This window comes from Heptranchias perlo, chromosome 10 (genome assembly GCF_035084215.1).
Source record: "Heptranchias perlo isolate sHepPer1 chromosome 10, sHepPer1.hap1, whole genome shotgun sequence".
Taxonomy (NCBI): domain Eukaryota; kingdom Metazoa; phylum Chordata; class Chondrichthyes; order Hexanchiformes; family Hexanchidae; genus Heptranchias; species Heptranchias perlo.
Genome location: NC_090334.1, coordinates 17,142,001 through 17,158,390, shown reverse-complemented (window position 1 = coordinate 17,158,390; position 16,390 = coordinate 17,142,001). Strand labels below are relative to the sequence as shown.

The following is a 16,390-nucleotide window of genomic DNA, read 5'->3' as shown; positions in this document are numbered from 1 at the left end:
TAAACCCAACCTACATGCAAGTATCAGATTGATTCAGTTAATAATTTAGTCAACAAAAGTTAGGTTATGGGTTCTGGTCCATTCACCACATAATCGAGGCATACACTCCAGTGCTGCATTAAAGGAATGCTGCATTGAAGATTGTTAAACTGAGGCCCTGTTTGCCTGTTTCAGTGGTTTGGGGAGACATAAACATGGGATGATTTGAAGACGAGAACTGAGCCTAGCTGTTGCCCTGGACAATATTCCTTACTTGACCAATATCATCCAAAACCTAATTACTGCATAAAATGGCTGCTGCATTTGCCTAACAATAACAGTCACTTTATTTCAAAGTAATTAATTGTGTGTGAAGTGCATTGGGATGTTTTTGAGTGATGACCATCAATGTAGGTCTTTTGAGTTTAGTACTGTCTGTCTAGGATACATGAGATTTTAGAGAGCTGCCTGTGCTGTGGAAACCATCCCACAGTATAAGTGTCAGCCTTCAGCAGAGGAGGGGGGGAAACTGGGCACTGCAGGAGGTAATTGGAGATTAGGCCACCCATAAAACTTACAGCAATAATACTAGAGACGCAGTCTCCATTAAAAAAAAACTTTCATTGATTTGGGAACATTCGTGCCTGAAAATGTATCATTTTCCTCACAGTAGCATCATATCTAAGAGACTTGGTGAAATGTGTTCCAATGTCACATTTAGAAACAAAAGCAATGGTTTCCCAGATACCTTCTTCCTAGACAGTGCCCCTTAAAATAAAGCTCGGTCCTTTAATATCAAGATCTGATCCTGAGATTCATAACACTGCTTAAGGTTCTCTCTCGTGGTTTCTGGCAATATCTGGACTCGCTGATCAGATTACTGCCTGATAACCATTAATCTCTTCATGCTTATGTACTAATAACTAAACACGCTTCCTCCCAAAATGGTTTGTTTACACGTTTGCAGAAAACGAAACTGATCGTTTGCTCTTCGCCGTCAGTTTCTCGGGCACATGCTAAGAAAGTTGAAAGAGTTAAAACATTTACCTCCCCCCCCCCCAATAAGCATGCTCCTCCTCACTAACAACACAGCCCAGCTCCTCTCTCCTGCACTTCAGTATCGCGACGCTTTGCCGCAGTGACCTCAGACGTTAGGAGGTGGATTGGAGTGAACTTTTTCAACAACTTCCAACAACGGCTGCAGACACATCATTGAACGGAAAACAACTGTCTTGACAACTTTGCTGCTCTGGGATAATAATCTATCTCGCAGTCTGGGAACTAGAGCTTTCGACACCTCCCCTCCCCACCGTCCTCCCACCCCCCCCCTTACCCCGGATCGGAGGATTCCTTCACTGCTGAAAAAACTGGGTAAGAAAATGAAGCTTTAAAAAAAATAATGAAGAGGGATCGCATGATGTGTAAAGCAGCTGGAGCCGCAGCTTTCGTCCCCCCCCCTCCCCTTTTGTTGGCTGCGCCGCTCTCGGTGGCTGCAGAGAGTCTCATACACTTACTTACACCCCAGGCTTTGTACCGTTCAGGACGTGTGCGGAGGATTTGAGAATGTAAAAATCATTTGCTTACGGCTACGTGGTGTGTGAAACTTTGTGCTCAGCCTTTCTTTGAAAGGAGCCTTGTCTCGGGTTGTCGAGCAAGTACCAAATGGTCGTTATCCTTTATTTTTTTTTAGTCAGATCCCATATTTTTCTTTAATGAATCGGCGTCCAGCACTTGAATAAAAGCATTTGAGGGGGGTCTGTATTTAAAGATTTACATTTACACAGATCTTAGTTGTGCAGTGAATGACATTAGTTACAAATCGGATGGGGGTGGTAAGACTACTTTTATTCAGAACATCAAGCTTCAGAAGCAGCGAGTTGATAATCAAATGTCCTCAATGAGATGTGGATTGGAGGTCGTTTCATTGTACGAGGACTGGTTAGTTACACTGGCGCTGAACGTGTGTTGGCCCCATCACGGTTTGTGTAGTGGAAATAAACAAAGGTATCGCTTAGCCTGTTTTTCTGTGCTGGTCGTTATTGTTTTCGAAACACTGAATGTTTCCATTTGTATGTTTTTTTTTTGTAAATGACTGTAAAATGATAGTCAACACGACATGTCTCTGAGAAAGCGCTTTCATTTAATTTCCACATTGAATGGGAACGTCGGGAGTTCTTTATTGGATTTGGTCTATAATCTAATTTCACCCGAGTAACGTGTTTGAACGCCTTTTTTCAGATGCAAATTTCTTTTGGTAGCAAAAGAAGTGTTTCCGATGGCTGGAGGAGGTGGCAGCTTTGGGATATTCGGCCCACATTCACCTGCCGCTGGCCGAGTGTGTTACAGTTTTTACGTTCACTGTAGACAGTTGGAATACAAGTGAGAACGGTCTCGAATAGTTGCACCGCTTCAGCGCTGGATTAAAATGCAAGCTTCTAATGAAAAGGTCGTAGACCTGTGATGGGAGGTGTAAGCAAACTTGGTGGGGATGGACTGGACCGTGGGGGTGGGGTTATATCCATTTTCACCCCTCCCAACAGTCTGTGATCCCAGATTTTAAAAAATGATCAGAAACCGACCCTTGAAGAAGGAATCCACATAATAAACCGAGGTTTCTTTTTTTTCCATGCAAATAAGCCTTTATTGTTTCCCCGTATCAATGTATTCACGTTGCATTTTCTCCCTACTTGGTGCATATATTGGCGTGCTGATAGTGGATTCACTTCGGTGAATTACCGTGAAATGTGTTACGATATTCCTATTGAATCTCCGTTGGTACAGCACTGCGTGATCCCGTTGTTGATCAGAAATCAATTGTAAAGTTGGTCTTTTCGCAATTGCTATCACGATCGACCGTGGCGATGATGCTTAGCAAACATACTGTAAAGTAACGATTGAATGAAAATCGGTTAAGCAACCACCAGGACGCGGTGGTTAGTGAATGAGGACCATGGAGGTTTATTCAATCGGTGCAGTCCCTTAACTTATTCCAGCTCGTCCCCGTGGTTTCAAAGTTCATTCATTCATTCATGCGGTGTGACTCCCGTCAGTAACGTTACAGAGTATTCACGAAAGGAAACAAATTGCTAAGTTTGAATGCGTTTTGCTGCTGCTGTGCATTGCACAACCTTAGAATGCAAAAATGTGACGAGCAGTTAATTGCTCAAGTTATGCAGCTTTTATTCCGCGGTCTAAGGGACGGATATAAATTGTTTTTTTTGTTGTTGTTGGTGGTGCCAGTATCTGAGGCGCCACCTGAGTCAGGCGTTTTAACACCTTGAGCATTAACCTGGCGGCTAGCGCCCCGCCCCGCCCCCCCACCGGCTCCACGCAACCGCCTGCACTGCGTTCCATCGCCCGGCGCTGCCGGGTCTGATTGGCTGATGCTGCACGTCAATCACGCTGTCTCTAGGCTCTTCCCGTCGTTAAGGAAGAGGAACGAGCCGGGCGCGCGGCTGCACAGCACAGCGCAGCAGGCTGAGAGGACAAGCGCCAGCCCTGCTGTACAAATAGCAGCAAGGTAAGAGGCGCAGGGACATTTGTTAACAGCCACTTAATAGGCAGTTTTAGCTCATTGATACCCTTTTTTTAAAAAAAAAATGAAATGTGCTGTGAACCTGTCTGTATCCGTTTGGAGTTGTGGCCCCCAAATCAGGGCAAAACGTATTACTGTAACAACCTTCCCCCCCCCTCCTCCTCCTCCCACTCAGTGAGATGACTGCAAATTGGATACAGGTGGGTGAACCGAGATAGCACCTTTTTATTTAAAGGGTTGATCGTTGCCCACTTTAAAAAAAAGTTGTTGGGCAAGCTTTTGTTGTGTTCGCTATTGTTGGTAAACATGCAACCTAATGATGCATTCTGATGCTAATGACATCATTGCTGTTTCCGTGTAGTGGTTCTTTCCCTTCCCAAAAGGATGATTCCACCTTTTTAATTTTATGTCCTAAAACTTGTATGTTAGATTTAAAATAATGGCTAGTTCAGAGGCGTTGCAGTCTATAAGGTGTGACGTTTAGTTGATGTGTCAGTCCGGTGTCGTGTTCAATTACATTGTCATTCTCAGACACTATTAGAATACAATGTAATCTTTTCTCAAAAAGTGTGCCAAATGATGTGCTTTCCACGATTGTAACCTCACAAAGGATAATTAAATTTGAGCAGTTAAAAATTAGTATACCATCAAATTGTTTTACTTGTATTCTGTGATAATTTTCATTAGTGCTTCCTAATATGTGCTTTTAAATGTTAAGTTTTGACATCTATACTGTTTGAAGTAATAACCTTTTACCCATAATTTCTGGTGCTGTAAGTAATGTCTGCTAATGCCAGAATAGCTGCACAGATGTACATGGGAGCTGAGAGTCTAATCATAGCTACTTCAGATTGCCTGTGACTTCCATGGCCTGCCCATTGTCCTGAGCCACTGTGGTTTGGGGCTGAGGCTACCAATCCTGCATCCTCCATTACACAGCTGAGGACCTTAAACCTTTGCAATCTGATTATGCAGATACAGCTAGGAAGCTGATGCAAAGCATCAAATAATCCTCTTGGTATTTTTTTTCCCCTGAAGTCACACTGGGAAAGCCAGAGATTGGTTCGAGTGGTCAACTAGGCCTGTCAGCTGGCAGTATCCCAAAATGTGAATCTCTGGGTCAAATGGATGAGCTTTCCCTAACCATATGTGGGGTGGGGGAAAGAAAGAAGGTTATACTATATGGCTCATTCTGGTTGGAACATGGGAGTGATTGGAATAATGGATGATCTAACTTGTGTGCCTCCTAGTGCCATCTTCTGTTCCTTAATGTACTAAATTGGCTGACTGCTAATGGTAATCCTGACAGCCAGTGTCACAATTTTAAAGTTAAGGTATTAATGCAAAATAAGAAATTCAGGCAATATTTCTTCAGTAAAAGGAAATGTGGACTAGATGATCAGTGGGGGTGTTGGAACAAAAAGCCATGGGTTGTTTTTTTTTTAAAAAAAGAACAGGTGAATTGCTGTTAGGATTCAAGGCTATTAGTTCCAGACTCAACATATGGAACCTGGGGGAAGGTTTAGCTGGATGGACCAATTGCCCTTGGCCCAAAACATTGCTATTTATTCATGAATGTAACTTGCCTTTCTTGGTTTTAAAAGCAGCCACTGATGAGTTTGAAAACCTGAAAGCAGCTGCTATCCTTAGGGGTGACTCCCCACTGCCCCAGAGCTCCTTCCTTCACCTTTGTTGTGAGGTGATGCATTGTTTTTACTCAGGGATAACCCCGGTAGAGATTTAGTACGGTCTCTGGTGTAGCTCTACTAAATGTTTTATTCTGGTCTAATATCAGTTAAGAAACTGACTGCAAATTTCCCCAAAGGCTCAGTTCCACACTGCTTTTATACCAACAAAGACCCCAGGTTCAATCACCAGTGTGTGCCGAGTTTGCTGATCTCAGGTGAGTGGCAATAGGTGTGCTGCAGTTTGCCTGGGTTAAGGATGGGAAAAATCAGCCAGGGTTCCTAGTCCTGATTGCTTTAAAAAAAGGGGAAGAATTAAGGGTATGGGGAGTGAGCGGGAGAGTGGGATTAGATTAGGTTCCTCATGTGAAGACTTTATTTGCAGAATGGCCGTAATACTCTGATCCTGTCCAGTTAATCCTGATGAAAAGTGTATGGATGCAAGGCTTCAGTGTGGTTCCCTTCATGGTTGAATAGCCTACTAACACTCTGGTTAGGATTGCACACAAAGAATGGTCATTTGGGAGCAGCTTAGGAAGGTGGAATAGCAACTTGGGCAAATCGTAGGAGGTGGTTGGCTACTGCGGATCCATATTCCAGCACGAATCAGCTCCTGTGCTGAGGCAAGGTTTCACAAGTCCGGATCTAGAGAAGAGGGGAGAAGATTATACCGTGAGGGGAGGGCAAAAAGCTCATTCCAAGACCTGTTTAGTAAATGCCAGTTTTGCAAGAAAATAAACTAATTTTAAAATTCATTCTAAATCCTTTCCCAGTGCGTCACCTGCATAAGCTGCAGTTGTTTGTTTGGAAATGGTATAACGGCAGCACAATAGAAGCCTTGAAGCATATTTTAAATTCTGTGGTCTTCGTTGTGCTTGTGTGGCCTAGAAACTGTTCATAACCTGAACTCCCTACTGTGGAGGTTCAATTTAAGTGGGTCATATCAGATTCTTATCTCTGTGGTATCTGGAGCAAATGCAACTTGATTTCGTCGAGCTCTATAAATGTAGTCATAGACTGAGTACAGCCAAGTTTGTAGTCTAGTTGGTACGGGGAGAAAAGTGTGGAGAGATTTTTCTAGTAATAATTATAGGAGTTTTAATTTGCCTGTATATTTTCTCAAGCCGTTGTGCAATTTATGCATGGTGCTTGTGGAGGAGTGGTGTATTAATGTTTTTTGGCAGGTTGTGCTGGGAGTAATGAATGTTTAAGGATTGAAGCAATTTGTTCTTGGTAGCTCAGGTTCAGTTGGATTGGGAAATCAAAGGGGTCTTATTGTCATCAAAAAAAATTACGAGAGTCCATGTGACCTCATCCTTGCAGATTATCAACTCTACCATCTTCTCATTACAGCATCTCTTTTTTGTCCCTCATAAGAATCCTGTAGGGAGCTGCTGTCATTGCCCCTCTATGGGCGAGTCATTGTTCATGTACTTCACCTACTAAGATAGAAAGGAGGGAGATAATTAATAAATTAGACAATTAGCTTAATGTCAGTGATGGGAAAGATATTGGAATCTTTACTTAAAGATGTAATAGGAAAAACATCTAGAAATTGAAAATATATAATAAAGAATAGTCAGCATGGATTTCAAAAGGGAAGGTCATGTTTGACCAGCTTTATTGAATTCTTTGAAGAAGTAACAAAGATTAGACAAGGGTAATCCAGTAGATGTGATATACATGGACTTTCAAAAGGCCTTCGATACGTTACTGCATAGTAGACTCATGCCTAAGGTCAGAGCATGTGGAGTTGGGATAGATAGCAAACTGGCTACAAAACGGAAAACAGAGATTGAGGTTAACACTAGTTACTTAGACTGGTGGGAAGTGGTGTCCCACAGGGATTGGTGCTGGGACCACTGCTGTTCACCACTTAAATAAATGATTTGGACTCGAATCAGAAGAACAACATCAAAATTTGCGGGTGATGCCAATTTGGGGGGTTTGGTTAATACTGAGGAAGACTGCGACAAAATACAAGGCGGCATTAACAAACCTGCAGAATGGGTGTGTAAATCGCAAATTAATTTCAATACAGATCTGTGAGATGGTGCATTTCGGTAGGAAGAATAAGCAGGCCACGTACGCTTTGGAAAATAGTCTAAATGGGGTAGAGGAGCAAAGGAATCTTGGGGTACAGATTCACAAATCATTGGAAGTAGCAACGCAGGTTAACAAAACCATAAAATATGCAAACAAAGCACTGGGGTTCATTTCTAGAATAGAATTCAAAAGCAGAGAGGTTATGTTAACCTAATATAGAACCTTGATTAGACTACATTTAAAAGTACTGTGCACAGTTCTGGTCATCTTATTACAAAAACAACATAGAAGAACTGGAGAAAGTTGTACCCCCTCAGTTCTGGTATCATCCTTGTAAATCTTTTTTGCACTATCAAGAAAGACTGAACAGGCTGGGGCTCTTTTCTCTAGAAAAGAGAAGACTGAGAGGTGACTTGCCAGAGGTTTTTAAAATTATGAAGGGGCTCGATAGGGTAGATGTAGAGAAGATGTTTTCCACTTGTGGGGAGTCCAAAACTAGGGGCTGCAAAAAAAGATGGTCACCAATAAATCCAATAAGGAATTCAGAAGAAACTTCTTTACCCAGAGAATGGTGAGAATGTGGAACTCGCTACCACATGGAATGGTTGAGGCGAATAGCGTAGATGCATTTAAGGGGAAGGTGGGTAAACGCATGAGGGAGAAAGGAATAGAAGGATATGTGGATAGGGTGAGATGAAGTAAATAGAGTGGGAGGAGGCTTGTGTGGAGCATGCATAGACCAGTTGGGCAGAATGACCTGTTTCTATGCTGTAAATTCTATGAAATTCCCCTTCCATACTAGTCTGTTTTAATTGCAGGTATGTTCCTTTTATTCCCTGTCATGAATTGAAGATTTTTAATACTTGTTAATTTTTTATGGTGTGCCATGAATCCAATTTGCTTTTGAGAAGGAGCTTTATAAAACCCACTCACTCATGCTTGCAATTCTTGTGGTTTGACTGAAGATCTTCCTGATTTAAACTGGATATTAGTGTTACCTAATGAGCATCACCTTTTGCTTGAATCCTATATTTTGGTGGCCTATGCTAGGATCTGTGACAAGAGTTTTATTTTCAGTGTGTGTGAAAATATCTGTTCGCATGACATTATAGGGCTTGAATGCTGCAGTTGTTGCTGGGGAGAAAGCATATTTTCCATTGTGCAAAATGACAGCACACCCAGTGGATTAATGAAATAAATGGATGTTTTGCAGGTTATTAAGGATCATAGAGCCAATGGGGATTGGATGGACATTTTTTTAGGTGTCAGCCTGTATATTGTGGACACATTAGTAATATTATTATACATAATGTCAGTGATTTTTTTTTCCAAAGAGACTCTTTTGCATTCTCCCTGCTATTCTCTTCTATTTATGGGAGAATGGCACACAGTGCCTCAGACCACACCGAATAGCTTCCAGCTGTTTCAGTGAATTAAGAGTTAGCAAATAAATTAACCCTGGGGCAAAGTATCTGTTTATATATTGGATACTTACATAGGTGAATGTCCTGGCAAAAAGCAACATTTTTCCGGTAAAACTACTCTTCCCGTGCCTGCAAACAAAACTTGATCACGCTACACCGCTGACTCATGGTAAAAACCAAAATGCTCTCCTGTTTGGCGTCAGCATTAATGAGTGTGCTACCTGTCCCCATGGCAACCACTTTGCATGCTTGCACAACCACTACATATCTAACTGCAACCGGCACTGAAACTATGTGCTTAACAAATACCAGACTGATGAAACAAGGACAGCCCCTGTAAGAGTTGTGTGTCATGTTACGGTGTCACCTCTGAGCTCTGTATCTTTGCAGCTTCTCCAGGGCCTTTTATAAAATGTAACTCTAATCTTTGTACACATGCCACGAGTTGCATCAAGTGCTAACTCTCGGATGCTAATGATTAATAATATCATAAATTGTGATGTATTCTGGAAGAAAAGTGATTTTGTGGTAGAGAAAGTCAGATGCAGTTACTTGTCTGAAATCTCTGCACAGTGTATTTTGTAATATTTATTTGGTTTTCCCCATGTAAAGTTTGGCCTTTGTTTTTCCACTCTGCCATTACTTTATATAAACAGGTACAATCACGTGCTCCAAGGATATAAACTTCTCATTTGTTTACCTATTATACGTCTTTCTAGGTGTTACAAGTATTGTGTATATAAGGTTTATTTGTGGCAACTGATTCTTGTTTATGCAATACAAAGGAGCAGAGGACTACTTTGACCAAAGCTGTTCAAATACAGAAACTTTAACAGCCAGCCTGATATCTGTACTTTCTCTAATTAGAAGGTCTCACTGCAAACTTTGAATAAGAAATAAAAGGAATTGCTTAAGTGTTTCACATGTTTAATTTATTGAACAGATCTTAAGTTGTGTTTCCTTTTAAACTCTTTTCACTAACGCATGTAGGGTAACAGGTAGTATATCTTGATTGTGCATTCCGATTAAAAACGGAAAGAACTTGCATTTATATTGCGCCTCTTGTGACCTCAGGACATCCCAAAGCGCTTCACAGCCAAGTAATTAAATTTATTTAAAGTGTAATCACTTCTGCAAATTAGGGAAATCCGGCAGCCAATTTGCAGACAGCAATGAGGTAAATTACCAGATAATGTTTTTAGTGATATTGGTTGAAGGATAAATGTTGGCCAGGACACAGGGAGAATTCCCATGCGCTTCGAATAGTGCCATGGGATCTTTAATGTCCACCCTATATATCAGATAGGACCTTGATTTATGTCTCACCCAAAAGACGGCACCTCCGACAGTGCAGCACTTTCTCAGTATTGCACTCGGGTATCAGCCTAGATTATGTGCTCGAGTCTCTGGACTGGGGCTTGAAACCCACGACCCCTGACTCTGAGGATGAGAGTGCTACCCACTGAGCCACAGCTGACCCCAGAGGAGAAAACTGTGGATTTTATGCTGTCAAGAGATCATGTGCTCAGTCAGGTCTTGAGTGTCTCCCATTCTCGACATGTGGCATTTGCTAATATTTTGAATAAATGGACTGTACTTCTGTATTTAAGAGAAGCATGATTATATATGAAGGCAATAAACAGTGGCTGGGCATGTGTTGCAGGACAGTAATGCACTAGAGGGGGCTTTAAATCATCAGATTGGAAATTTGGTTTTTACCCCTACTGAGGAATCCTTTTGGAGTGTTGCTGTCTGAGATTTTCTATTTTCTATTTTCTTGTCTTTATGGCCACTTAAATGCCAATTTTTGTACAGCTCTAAATCACTCAACTGAAAGTGTGGCTGTGATAGGGGTCAGCTGACAAGGGCAAGAGAAATAATGCTGTTAAGATTTTGTTTTATTGCAAAAGGTTTCTGTTGTCTGTTCAGAATCCTACAGCTTGCTTCGAGTCTACTTGTGCTCAAGTCCAATTTTCAGGAACTGCTCAAATAATGATCTGCTCCTGGATAACTTTTCTGTATATAAATCAGATTTACCCATGCTGTGTAAATAACAAAAATTTACATTTAAACAGACCATCAATACTGCATCAATATTTTAAAATGTTGATGATTTGGACACCTTGATCCTTTCTGTGATATATTTTATTTTCTCAACTGTTTGTATAAATAACTAGACTTATGATTGGTGGTTGTCGTCTCCCAGACTGTGTTCACTTGTGGAATACGACATGGAATTACAATACAGAAACAGGCCGTTCGGCCCAAGCAATCCCTGATGGTGTTCACCCTTCACATGAGTTCCCCCCTGTACCCATATCCTTTTATTTCAACCACCTATTTAACTTATTAAACATTGACATGGTCTCTGCTTCAATCACCAACTCTGGTAGTGCATTCTGCAGCCTCACAACCCTCTTTTTAAAAAAAAATCTCCTGCTCTCTGTCCTAAACCGCTTAGATTTAATCTTGTATCTGGCTCCTCCTTCTGGATCCCACAATTACTGGAAAACAGTCTGTTTCTATCTACTCTGTCCTGTCCCTTCAGCATTTTAAACACCTATCAATTCATCTCATAATCTCCTCTATTGTAAGTAAAACACGCCAAATTTCTCAAATAATAATTGAAAGTACAGCACCTGTCTCATTAACATAGAATCATAGAATGTTTACAGTACAGAAGGAGGCCATTCAGTCCATCAAGCCCATGCTCTTTGTAAGAGCAATCTAGTTAGTCCCTTCTCCCGCTCTTTCCCTGTAGTCCTGCAAATTTTTCCCTTTAAGTATTTATCCAATTCCTTTTTGAAAGCCAAGATTGAATCTACTTTCATCACCCTTTAAGGCAGTGCATTCCAGATCATAACTGCTAACTGCTTAAAAAAAGTTTTTCCTCATGTCACCTTTGTGATTTTGCCAATCACCTTAAATCTGTGTCCTCTGGTTCTCGACCCTTCCGCCAATGGGAACAGTTTCTCTTTATTTACTTTATCTAAACCCTTCATGATTTTGAACACGTCTATCAAATCTCCTCTCAACCTTCTCCGCTCTAAGGAGAACAACCCAAGTTCCTCATTCCTGGAACCATTCTAGTAAATCTTTTCTGTACCCTCTCTAAGGCCTTCACATTATTCCGATAGTGCGGTGCCCAGAGTTGGACACAATACTCCAGTGTTTTGTAAAGGTTCATCATAACTTCCTTGCTTTCGTACTCTATCCCTCTATTTATAAAGCCCAGGATCCCGTATGCTTTTTTAACCACTTTCTCAATCTGTCCTGCCACCTTCAAAGATTTGTGCACATATACCCCCAGGTCTCTCTGTTCCTGCACCCGCTTTAAAATTGTACCCTTTAGCTTGTATTGCCTCTCCTCATTCTTCCCACCAAAATGTATTTCTCTGAGTTAAACTTCATCTGCCTCATATCTAATCATTCCACCAGCCTGTCTGTGTCCTCTTGAAGTCTATCACTATCCTTCTCACTGTTTACTACATTTCCAAGTTTTGTGTCATCTGCAAATTTTGAAATTGTGCCCTGTGCACCCAAGTCCAAGTCATTAATATACAGTTTTAAAAAAAAGCAGTGGTCCTGGTACCAATCCCTGGGGAACACCACTGTATACCTCTTCCAGTCCGAAAAACAACCGTTCACCACTGCTCTCTTTCCTGTCACTTAGCCAATTTTGTATCCATGCACCTCTTCCAGTCCGAAAAACAACCGTTCACCACTGCTCTCTTTCCTGTCACTTAGCCAATTTTGTATCCATGCTGCCACTGCCCCTTTTATTCCATGGGCTTCACTTTTGCTGACAAGCCTATTATGTGAACATGGATATAATTTTCCTCCATGAACTCACATGTTTTAAAGCTTGACTCTTTTTTTTGTCGGAATTCGTTCTTCATTTGAGGCTCTGAAGGGTTGATGGGTGCTCTGGCAGCACGGCCCAGGAATGACATGCCTCAGGTTTTCCTCTTGTTCCTGCAGAGAAATGTGAGGTTTTCACATGGTGTCCCCACAAAGTGGAGCAGCTGAGATTGGAAACTTAGAAACATGAGGAAATTGAACGTATTTCCCAACACTTGTGGTGCTCCAGTCTGCTGTACCATCTTATTCCTTGTACGTCCAACCCAAAAATATATCAGCAATGGCTTTACTTGCACGTTAACAGGTACCTAAATATTTACAACATGATGGAGCAACAGCCACGTATTCCAATATAACAGGCTGAAATATGACCTGTAAGGCATTGTAGGTAAAGTACTCCTGAAGGATTGAGTGATTATGATTTGTCTTTATTAAATATTAAAATTAATAACCCTAATAGCAGGAATTATATTTAAAATTGGTCTGTGAAAAGAAGAGTACAGGTAAAAAAAAATTTCATTAAAAAAAAATAGCTTAGATATCTTTACCAACTGAGCCATTTGGCTATCAATTGCTGAGGCACTGAGCCAGAGAGATTAGAGGGGTCCCATTATTGATCCCAGTCTTTGCTGAGTTAGTTGATTTCAGCTTGGGCAGAGGTTGAGCCTCTACGATTGGTCTCAGTGGTCCTGGACTTGAGAGGGGTAATAAATCATACAGGATTCTCTCTCCATGATTGCTTTCCAGTGATTCCTGCTGGAACATTCTAGTGTCAGGAAGTTAGTTGAAGACTGAATCAGGTTCGTCTGAAACACTGCGTGGACATACAGCTCACTGGCACTTGCTCGTTCTTTTCTCGCAGGAAGAATGGCCGTTTCGGTGATAGAATCATAGAATGATACAGCACAGAAGGAGGCCATTCGGCCCATCGTGCCTGTGCTTGATGTATCAAAGGTCAGTGGCCTTAATGGAACTGTATTCCAGTATGAGTCAGAGTCTTTGGGGTGGGGGGGGATGGAGGAAAGAAAGAGGTATTTCTATGCAGGCCATGATTTAAGCTGGAGACATGTTGGAGGGTGGATGGTTGATGGAGTCTGTGCATGATCTACTTTTCTACAACCGTTCCATGGTGTGGCAAAGGTGTTAATCCTAATAAGAGAAATAACCTGGGAAATTATAGACCAATTAGCTTGACATTAGTCATCATTAAACTTTGACTATTTTAAGGATGAAATTGCAACATATCTAAAGAGAAAATAATTAGAAGTAGCTATCATGGATTTCAAAAGGCACAATTGTGCTTGACAAACCTCATAGAATTCTTTGAGGAAGTAACAGACATGGTAGATGGGGGAAATGCGGTGGATGTAATGTATATGGACTTTAGGGAAGCCTTTGGTAAGGTACCACATGGGAGATCACTAGAGAGGATTAAGAGGTATGGAATTGGGGGAGGAGTAGCAAACTGGATTAATAATTGGTTAGAAGGGAGAAAATGGAGAGTAGGAGTTAAGGGCAGTTTTTCAGAATGATTGTAAGTGTGTAGTGGTATTCCATAGGATTCAGTTCTGGGGCCACTTCAGTTCACTTTGTACATCGATGGTTTGGATATAGGCCTAGAGGGAGTGGTATCGAAGTTTGCAGATGATATCAAAATAGGAGGTATAGTTAATTCTTAGGTTATAGTTAAAATCAATGGAAGCTGCAAAGCGACATTGGTAAGAAGGGCAATGGGCTAAAATGTGGCAGATAGAATTCAGTGCCAATAAGTGTGAGGTGATGCATTTTGGTAACAACAGTAACAGTGGTAATTGTACTCTGAATGGAAGTAGGCTTGGTGCTGTGGAAGAGCAAAGGAATTTTGGAGTACAGCTTCACAGGACTTTAAAGACAACACTTCAGGGTGATAAGGCTGCAGGTGGGGGGTGGGTAAGCAAATGTAATTGTAAGTCTTATCACAAGGTATAGAACGTAAAAGTTGAGGCATGATTGTATATAAAACCATAAATCAGAGTACTGCATGCAATATAGAGCTGCACACTATCGGAAGGATAGTGGGGCTTTAGAGAGGATACAATGCAGATTCACAACGATGCTGCCTGGTATAAGGTAATACAAATATGAAGAAAGGCATGAAAAATTGGATCTTTTTTATGTTGGAACAATGCAGATTAAGGAGTGATATAATAGAAGTGTTTAAAATTATGAAAGGATGGACGGGATAGATAGAGACAGACTGTTTCCAGTAGTTCAGGGGTCAAAAATGAAGGGCCATAGATACAAGATTAAATGTGAGAGATTTAGTTAGAGCAGAGGGCAGGAGTAACTTCTTTATACAGAGAGTTGTGAGGCTGTGGAATTCACTTCCCAGGGTTAGTGATTGAGGCAGAAATTGTCAACGTTCAAGATAGGTGGATAAAGGGATATAGAAACAGGGTTGGTAAACCTGATTTAGAACTATTTGCTTGGTGGAGGGTAAATGCCAACATGGACTGGTTGGGCTGAAGGGCCTACTTCCATGTTGGAACTTCTATGTAAGAAGAAAGGTTAAATGTAGAGCATTTTAAAAAAACCTGTCATCTTCTGGTAAGTTACAAACCAGATAAATTAAGAAATGATTCAGTAAAAATGGGCAACAAGGTGGCTAATTGTAGCCTTGTAATAAACTAATTGAAGTTGTACATGAAGGCTGATTAGATCCAGGACATGCACAGAGACCTATAAATCCAAAAAAAACTCTTGTGCTCCAGCAACTTTCTACGTGATAAATAATTGCTAAATTATTCTAATTCCTCTGCTCTAGCAGTTTCTAATCAGAGTGACTTTAAATGTATGCACTATCTCCTGCTGGTGTGTCCATTGTTAAAATTACTGATCTGCAACCTTCTTCAAAAGCAAAATAGCGTGGATGCTGGAAATCTGAAATAAAAACAGAAAATGCTGGAAATACTCAGTAAATCAGGCAGCATATGTGGAGAAAGAAACAGAGTTAACGTTTCAGGTCGATGACCCTTGTTTTCTTTTGTATAATGTTCTTATGTTTGTTCTCTTCCTTCCTGCCCCCAATTGTGAGAAAGCATTCTACTTCTACTGTAGGGTTTAAACTTGGAGGATAATGAGCTTTCATGTTTTCTCATTAACCCACTAGCAAATTGCAGCAGTTTTTTTGACATTGTTATGCTTTTGTTACAAATAGCATACTGAGTTTTTCTGGTCGATTTGTTATTGTAGTGAGAAAGACCGTTAATCAAAAATCTGTTTGTCTTTTTGAATTAAATACATCTTTTTAGCAGAGAATTTCTTTTTTCCATTAAAGTGGTAATGTTAATCTAACCTTGAATAAATATATAACACCTAACTATCTACCCTCAATTAATAGGTGAGTAAATATTTGAAAAAGAAAAATTTAAACACTGAGTGTTCGCACCATTGTCAACCAATGGGTTCAGGGTGGGACTTGCAGCAAACTGTCTATTTAAACAGAATCTCTACGAACTACAGCAAACAGAACTCGTGACCGAAACTACAGCAACGTCTCCCGATAAAATTGGGATTATTTCTCCAGCAAAATGCAGTGAGTGGAGGATAGATACATAATACAAATTATGTGCGTAAAATCAATCCCAGTCACGTACCATAGTGCGGCCTCCAGGTGTGATTGACTGGGGAGTTACCCAGTCATCTCCATTCTGGCCGGGACTTGTGGCATCACTATATCATAGTAGGTACAGCACAGGTGGAGGCCATTCGACCCATCGTGCCTGTGCCGACTCTTTGAAAGAGCTATCCAATTAGTCCCATTCCCCTGCTCTTTCCCCATTGCCCTCTAAATTTTTTCCCTTCAAGTATTTATCCAATTC

At 41.0% G+C, this 16,390-nt stretch overlaps 1 protein-coding gene across 2 annotated transcripts in view; it reads left to right on the top strand.

Moving 5' to 3' along the window:
• The first annotated feature begins 1,129 nt into the window (after nt 1-1,129).
• The window catches only part of sipa1l1 (signal-induced proliferation-associated 1 like 1), a 348,364-nt gene continuing 333,103 nt past the window's right edge, over nt 1,130-16,390 (top strand). Inside the window, exon 1 of one of the 2 annotated variants that reach the window (XM_067991257.1) lies at nt 1,130-1,350. The gene's annotated coding sequence lies outside the window, so the exon portion shown is untranslated. Of the gene's footprint in view, nt 1,351-2,515; nt 3,500-16,390 lie in introns of those variants that run through there. The other variant, XM_067991258.1, reaches the window with a different exon arrangement.